The 8,715-nt window shown below is 33.0% G+C and overlaps 1 pseudogene; it reads left to right on the forward strand.

The window, feature by feature from the left end:
- Nucleotides 1-7: 7 nt before the first annotated feature.
- Nucleotides 8-7,889, forward strand: LOC116124954 (annotated as a pseudogene).
- The last annotated feature ends 826 nt before the right edge of the window (nt 7,890-8,715 follow it).

An 8,715-nucleotide genomic window follows, 5' to 3' on the forward strand; every position in this document is an offset into this window, starting at 1 on the left:
GCGAAAGATGGAGATGGGATGGGCTCATGGCATTAATTGCAAAAGCAGAAGTGCAAGCAAAATGGAGAAAATGAGAGAAAGAGAAAGTGAGTCAGCAAAGTTAAAATTAAACTAAAATAGAGATAAAGGTAGAGCATTGGCCGGCAGTTACTGTGAAGCCCCCGCCCCGCCCCGCCCCGCCCATAATCATTATACAAACCAATTCACTTCTCTTAACTTACACCTCTACGCTCTCCATCTTGGCGCGTTGTCAAATTTTGTTTTCATTTTACTTTTTAACTAAAATAATTCAAAATTTAAAAACTCCAGGGTCTTTTTGGAGTTTTTCATTGTAGCGGTTTTGAGGTAACAAACGATCGTAGCTGTTTTTAAAACGCTCGATTTATATTTGAGAGTTTATTGTTCGGTAGTCCTGATAATTTTTTAAAATAATAAATTTATATATATGTTCATAAAAATATCTCAACTCTAACTAGTACTTTAAAGTAAAAGTTTTTTATTTATTTTCTACTTATTAGTATTTTATAACTTCAAATGTGATAAAGTCCGTTTATACTTCTTCGTCATTCATTACAGCATCAGGAATGATTGAAAAATTATAACTCTACTTCTCCAAGAAAACCTCTAGAAATGAGATTTTAATAATTTTTTTTTATGATTGCTTAAAATTATTTTATATTTAATATGGTTGAAGGCGTGCATAATATGGTTAAATTTTTATTTTATATATAATTGGGATAGTTTTATAGTGGATAGGGTATTTATGGAATAAAATTTTAAAACCAACTGAAACACTTCAATTTGGGGTGTTTTATAAACCCCTCAAAAATATACTATATTGGTTCTAGGGTTTTTTAAGCCAATCAAAATCAGTGCATAAAAAATCTGACAAATAATAGTTTTAAAACACCTTAAAATCAGCCTAATTAAAAACCTCTTAAAATCGTTAAAAAAAACAAATCTCAAAGCAGACCCTAAGATAATTGATATTATCTTATTATCTTGTGATTTCAAAATAAATTAAATTTTGAAGAAATGAGTGTTGGTTTAGGGGCGTTGTTTGATTAAGGGGGTGTTTCTCTGAACTTATGAAAATTAGCTTATAAGCAACAAGTACTTATAAGCTAATTTTAGCTTATAAGCATTTGAAATTTTGAAATTTTAAGCAATTACGTGTTTGGTTAAAGTACTTATAAGAGGGGGTGTTTGTCTAAGCTTATAAGCTGGTCAAACTTGCTTATGAGCTGGTCAAACTTGCTTATAAGCTCTAAAATTAAACTGACCTGTTTGTTTATAATTTTTTTGAGCTTATAAGTTAAGCTTATAAGCTAAAAAAAATAGGTTGGGGGAGAGGTACCTTCTTTTTTTTGGCTTATAAACACTTTGCTTATAAGCTAGTTTGACCAAGTATATTACCACATTATCCTTGTTTAATTTTAAAATTTCATAGTATGCCTTTATTTAATGTAGTACATTTTTTAGTAATTTTATAATAAAATGTATAGTACACATTTTACCAAACACGTCAATTACTTATCAGTCATTTATAAGTACTTTAACCAAACACGTAATTGCTTAAAATTTTAAATGCTTATAAGTTAATTTTAGCTTATAAGCAATTGTTGCTTATAAGCTAATTTTCATAAGCTCAGACAAACACCCCCTTATAAGTGACTGATAAGTAGTTGACGTGTTTGGTAAAATGTGACTTATAAGTACGTTTTATTATAAAATGACTAAAAAAGGTACTACATTTAAACAAAGGTATACTATAGAATTTTAAAATTAAACAAGGATAAATGTATATACTTGATCAAACTAGCTTATAAGCAGGTGCGTATAAGACAAAAAAAAAAAAAAAAAAAATTACCTTCCCCCAACTATTTTTTTTGGCTTATAAGCTAAAAAAATTATAAACAACCAGGATCAGCTTGATATTTTAGAGCTTATACAACAAGTTTGACCAACTTTAAGCTTAGACAACCTCCCCTCAGATTATAGAGGGTTAAAAATTTACTCACCCAAGATTTGGCGATCATTTTCACCGCAAGTTTATTCCCACCTCACTTAAACTCTGCATAAACCATTTTGCTGTTTTGATACATTTGACTCAGCAGATACCTTTTTCTTAACATTCCAAAGGTATATTAATTACAAGTCAAACTCGTTCTTTATTAGGTTATTCATAGAACTAGACAATAGCGCTCTTATTATCTTTAAGAATAAATTAAAAAAGAGTGAGTTTAACTTTCATATTTAAAATAAAATTTTCACTCCGTCTCTAATCATAATTTAAAATCTAAATTATATAAGCTTTTATATATTTTATTTAGATTTAATCCTCTCTTCTTCAAGTTTTATTTTGAAAAACCATATTCTCTCTCCTAATTTAAATGAATCTATTAGATTTGCATAACAAATTTATTTTTTTCTATTTAAAAGAATTATAAAGTATGCTCTTTATTGATATAAAATATGTTCTTTAAAATAAAGAGCATCATGTGGAGAGCCCGCCAGTACTATACACCCAAGAGGTAATTAATAACTACTTTCTAACTCTAAATTAATAGAATTAGCAAGTAACGGCTTTATTCAAGTTATTTCAATAACACCTTCTTCTTTAACCTTCTCTTCTGCAGCAACCAAATCTAGTCATAGTGATATTGTCCGCCCCTCTTTCTCTCTCTCATTCGCCACTTTAGTTATTTATTTTTTTTATATCAAGATGTCAGAGTCAGTTTAAGTGTACTCGATAATCCTTAGAGGCGACAGCGCAAAAACTTTTCACCACGCCACAGACCCCATTTAAATCTTAGGAGCCAGGCGGATTCAAACCTAAGACATGCACCTTAACCATAGATCCAAACGTTTGTCCTTCCAATTGAGCTACCCAAAGGATGGGTTTCTCCCACCAGTCTTCTCTCTCTCATTTCGCATCTCTACCTTTTTCTTCTTCGCTTTCTCCTTTCACTTTCTTCTCCATGAGCGATGTTGGTGGGTGGTGGGTATGGTGGCGAGGTGAGAGGAAGGGTTGGGTGTGAGAGAAATTTGAGATTTTTTCTAATTTGGGGGAGTGAGAGAATAGGGTTACTATTTTTGGATAAAAGCCCTAAATTACCCTTTTACCTGTTAAATTTCAAAATAGGTGGGAACTTGCAATTTATGAAGCCGAGGGGGGGAAACGTTGATCCTCAAACTTGGGTGGTAAATGTCTTTTACTCTATTAGAAGTGCGGAACAAAAAAACAGACGAAGAAAAAAAAAAGGACGAACGACTGTGCATACCAACGTTGCAGAAATGTGACTAATGTTGTTTGGTTATACCAAAAGGTTTTGATATAACGACAAATAGGTACTTCAGTCATTTTCGGTTAATGATTTCTGTTTATTAATAGTGAAAAGAATAAATGCCCGGAGTTGAATTTGAGTTTTTTTATAAATTTAAAAATTTCTAAAAAACCCTAGTTACAAATTTAACATAAATACCCAACATATATAAAATTTGTGTAAATAACAAACACACCCCGCCACAATGCAGTGTCAGATTCCGGCCACCACCGACGGGAATTGGCTGGGAAAAGAAGTTGCGTTAAGACACAGACCCGTGGATCGTGTCGTAAGGCGATATTTTCTTTCCGGCCAGATCTGCCACATATTCTGGCCGGAACAAGCCAGATCTGTGGACCGTTGACTTTCCTCCAGCAGCAACAAGATCTGATTTTCTGGCCAGATCGTGGTGATCGGGCCAGGAAAAGGCCAGATATACGGCCAGATCTAGCCGCGCGAAGCCCCGCAAATTCAGTTTTGCGGCGTCGACGGCCGATCTGTCTAGACGGGATCGGGCCTTTGCCGGGCAGATCAGCCGGATTGGCCGGGGAGAAAAAGCCAGAATTCGCGCGTTACGGACACAGATCCGAATGGTCTATGTCGTGATGCCGCTTTCCGGCAGATTACGGCGTCGTGCGAAGGCAATGCAGGTGGCGGGGGTGTGTGTTTTGTTATTTTATTAAAAATTTATATATTGGTTATTTAGTTAAGTTGTAAACATAGGGGTTTTAGAATTTTTAAATTTAATAAAAAACTAAAATAACTTTTAAGGGATTTTAGTCTTTCACTGATTAATAAACAGAAATATTAACGGAATTAGGACGGAGGTATCTATGCGTTTTTACAAATTTTAGATACAATTTGTCGTTACGTAAACTTGGCGGTATGTGTAAGTCGTTCTCCAAAAAAAAAAAAAAAAAAAAAAAAAGGGAAAGATGGGCACGGGACGTCTCTATTTATTAAAGTTCACTTTCACATTAACCTTCTCTTCTATTGGGGTGTGGTCACAGTCAAAAGTTTGGTCAAGGGCCTCCCCTTACTTTACTTATGATATAGGTTGGAGGTTGGAGGAAAGGTGCTGGGCCTTACCCAGTCACAAAATCCGCTATCCATCATTTAATTAGAATCAACACCCTCACGCTATTACAATTCAAACTCGTTTTGACGGACGAGATGGGTGGACAAGGTGCCAATGATTATAAAGTGATTAGATATTATAGCCATGATGTGAGCTTAGTCTAATTAGATAAAGTTACAAACCATACCTTAAATAGTTGGTATCTCAATTATTAAGATGAGCTAGCAATAACAGTTCTGTTTCGTGGACGTGCCATCAACTTCAAAAAATCTCATCTCGGACATCATTCTAAAACCAACTACGTTTGAGTTGAAATGTTAAAATGCACACTACCAACCCTTAACCAGAGACTCAGTAAACATGCAGCCGTAGAGAAAGTGGTAGAAGAAAAGTATTAATTTGCATGCCATGCCAGCGAGTTTGACTAATTATTTCATCCCACAAGCCATCCGTTTCTCGCGCTCTATTGTAAGACTGTAGTTGAAACTTTCATTTTTAAGCCAAAAACTGTGTGATATTGAAGGATGGTGAGCAGTTTCGGGAAATTTCATAACAATGAAGTTTTAAATTAATATCACCAAAAAGCTCAAAAGTTACTGCAAATTTACTCTGAAGATTCTAATTGGGATTTTATCAAAATTGAAAGCATTAGCTCCTCATTCTTTCCAAATGAGTAAAACAAGTCGACAATGAAGATATCCAGGGATAGACAACACAACACTTTTTTTTTTTTTTTTATCTCCCTTTCCTGCAATGGTGATTGGTACAAACTTTTTCCATGCCTTTAATATAATGCTCTCTATCTTTACAACAAAATAGTCTAAAATGTAGGCCCCTTTTTTTTTTTTTTATGCTGCTTTTTATATTAATGGAGCACATAACATACTTTCTCTCAACACCTCCTCATTGGTCCCTTTTCTATTATGAGAGATTATGGAGACAAGCGCGTTCATAATTGCATTACTATGTAAATTGTACATTTACTCTAATAAATTATCATTATTATTAAAAAGAATGTAAAATTTTATGATATAACATTTATAGCTATACTATTTGAGCTTGTGACTTAGCGAGGATTTTGGAAATTTATGTAGCTTAGTGGAAGCTATCTTTATATTTAGGTAGGGTAAAAAAATGAAAAAGAAAAAGGAATTAAAATTGCACATATTCTAGTCAAATAGAATAATAGAAATCGCATTTTATGATGGAAAGAGTACGAAACATCATGATAGAGAACCACGATAAACTTAAACCTATCTTCTTTTTTGGGAAGAAGTATATTAATTTGTCCATCCAATATTTAAGGATTGATGCATATGTTATGTTATTATTGGTAGGTCTGAGGTAAGTAGATTATAGTTCTTAAAGGTTTCATGGGCCCAATTCATATCTTGTCCAACTACTTTTAAAGTGAAACTGCTTCTTACCCATATTTATATAAGGCAACAGATGTGTTTCTTACTAATGATTCTTGAGTGAGATTGGTAGGGCTAATACCTTAATTATAGGGTATCGCATTTGAAAAGTATTTATAAATCTTCTAACTATTTATTATGAAAAGGTTTTGCGTCACTTGTCTACAAAAATATTTTATTTACAGTGATATTAATAATATGTTCGAATATAATGCAAATTTGCAATGAGAATTCAAATTTTCAAGGAAGACCAAAATCATTCTTCATAAATTTCAGAGTTTATGACATCTTTTAAGCCACACTGTATCTTCAGGCCAAAAGAGTCTCTTCTAAAGTAGTACATTTCCAAATCGCCAAAGTTTATAATTTCATAACGGCCATACTTTTAATAAATCCTAGTTCCTAACAAATACCACCAATCCAGGCTAGGTCGATAACTCGGTTTCCAGTTGGGCTGTCCTAAGTTTACTCACATGACTAGTGTTTGTGCGGTTAATTCATCTTACAGGGATTCATGTTAGTGTCTCACTGGATCACCAAACACTAGATCGTTGTGAAATTTATTAGATCAGAGTATTTCATTTGTAAGTTATCAATTTTGTGTTATCAAATACTGCATGTCATTTCCTAGTAGAGTATCATGTGCAAGTCCACAAGACAACGTGACAATATAATAACGAGTCTCTTCACCCTATGAAGGATTTTTGAACATCTATTTTCTTGCTATATAAATTGCCTTACTGTACTTAGAATTGAACTGTCGTACTTGAAAAAATTACATAAATAAAAGTATAAAAACTAATAGACGTATAGATTTGTACCTTAAATTCGAATTATTTACAAAATCTTGTCCTTTGTGTTTATTGATCATTTAGCATCAAATCATGATTTTAAAGCACTAATTTTAAGATTTTATTCTGAGTCTTATGTGTTTCGATTAGTGTTGACAAAGGCATCAACACGAGTGAAAACAATTTAATTAGGAATTAATAGTAAGAAGGAATATTATAGCAATAATTAACATTAACATAAATACCAATATTCAGAAGTATTCATAAAAACTCTTACAGACCTTAACAACATTAAAGTTCGAGGGAGGGGACACATGCAGATCTATATATAACATATAATTGGATTCTTCTCTATCCATGAAAACAAAAAAAGATAAGAGGATAAGCCACGCCCATAGTGTCACAAAACCCAGTTATCTTTCCTTCTCTTCCTCCAAACACAGACACTTGCCATCCTAACTTCTCGTTCCAAAATAACCAAATTAACCATGGATTCAAACAACATCATAACCCCTCCCAAGCCCCAACTCTCCCCTCAATCAAGCCCAGATCCTCCACCACCGCCATTGGCCACTGCCAATCCCCACTCCATCGCCACAACGACCTCATTTAAAACACACCAAACTAAGACGACACTTCTTGCACCCTATTTGCAGCGCCATACGCCTCCTTTGTTTCTATCTCTCCTACCCCAGCCTTTGCTTCTCTGATGAAGAGTATGTGAAAGACACAAAGGATGTTATAAACCAAGTTAGAACTACAATCACCATGGATAAGAACGACCCAAATGTGGCAACTGCAGTTGCTGACTTAAGAGATGCTTCAAATTTTGGGGGCTAAGTATAGAAGAGAGAAGCTTACTTGGAAGAGCTTCGTTTCGTGATATTTACTCTGCATTGAATGCTGTTTCAGGGCATTACATTAGTTTCGGACCCGCTGCTCCAATTCCTGCTAAGAGAAAGGCCAGGATTCTTGAAGAGATGGACACTGCAGAGAAGGCCCTATTAAGGGGTAGATAGAGAGACACGGATTCAGAAAGCTTCTTATCAAGGGAATTTTTCTTTCATCTTTTTTAAATTTTAACTATTTTGACAGTATTATGTCAAATTGAGGTTCAGTTTGTAAATGATGAGAAATCTGCAATTTAAATGGTGGATATTCTTATGTTAATCGTCATGATAAAATCTCTATATATTTTAATGTGATTTTTCTTCTGGAAAAACTGTAGTATGGTGAGTTATTCAATATATGAATTGATCGCCAATGTTGACTAGTTAAATTCAGACTTTGTAATTTGTAACTGTTTGCTCCACTGTTTTATCGATCCAATGCTCCTTGAAATTTCAAGAAAATAATCACTTCTTCTCCTAAGGTTGGATGGCAAACTCTTTTAACTATTAAGGTTAATTATAGTTTATACTTAGAGAGTCTTATGTTCTATTAACATAAGAGATACTTATCATATTTTGGAATACAATAAGCAAGATTTTTAATTTTTGTTCTTTTCATTCATATAGAATAAGCAAGATTTAATGAGAAGATTAAGTTTTATTAAGAATTGAGAAAACAAAGATAGAGTACATCACCAATAATTCTAATTAGGAAATAATCAAACAATTAATTGTACTTGGAGTTATAGAAACAAAATAAACAGTGACCTAGATCAATAAAGCCGATCACTACTTCAATTTAACACCTAATTGGAAAGAAACAAATGCATCGATTGCTGCATATTCAATTTGTTCTTCACTCAGTTTCACCCTGTCCCATTTACTTAAAAAAAGTGTTTGGTTAGAGAATGTTGTATTATTGGGAATGTTATATTAATAGAAAGATAAATTATTTTGAAGATTACTGAAAATGTCTAGGGAAATGTGGTTGGTTGGTTGGAATAAATTGATAAGTATGTTATATTAATATGTTTGGTTGAAAGAAATAAATTGGTGAGTATGTTATATAATTTACTAAATTGTTCTCTTTTTTAAATATTAATATAATATTATTTTTATTATTATTTTCTGAATAATTTCTTTTAACCTCCTACATTTCATATTTAACAAAAACACCTTAACAACAAAAAAGTTTAAAACTTAACAAAAACACCC

The sequence above is a fragment of the Pistacia vera genome, unplaced genomic scaffold (assembly GCF_008641045.1).
Source record: "Pistacia vera cultivar Batoury unplaced genomic scaffold, PisVer_v2 Contig104, whole genome shotgun sequence".
Classification (NCBI taxonomy): domain Eukaryota; kingdom Viridiplantae; phylum Streptophyta; class Magnoliopsida; order Sapindales; family Anacardiaceae; genus Pistacia; species Pistacia vera.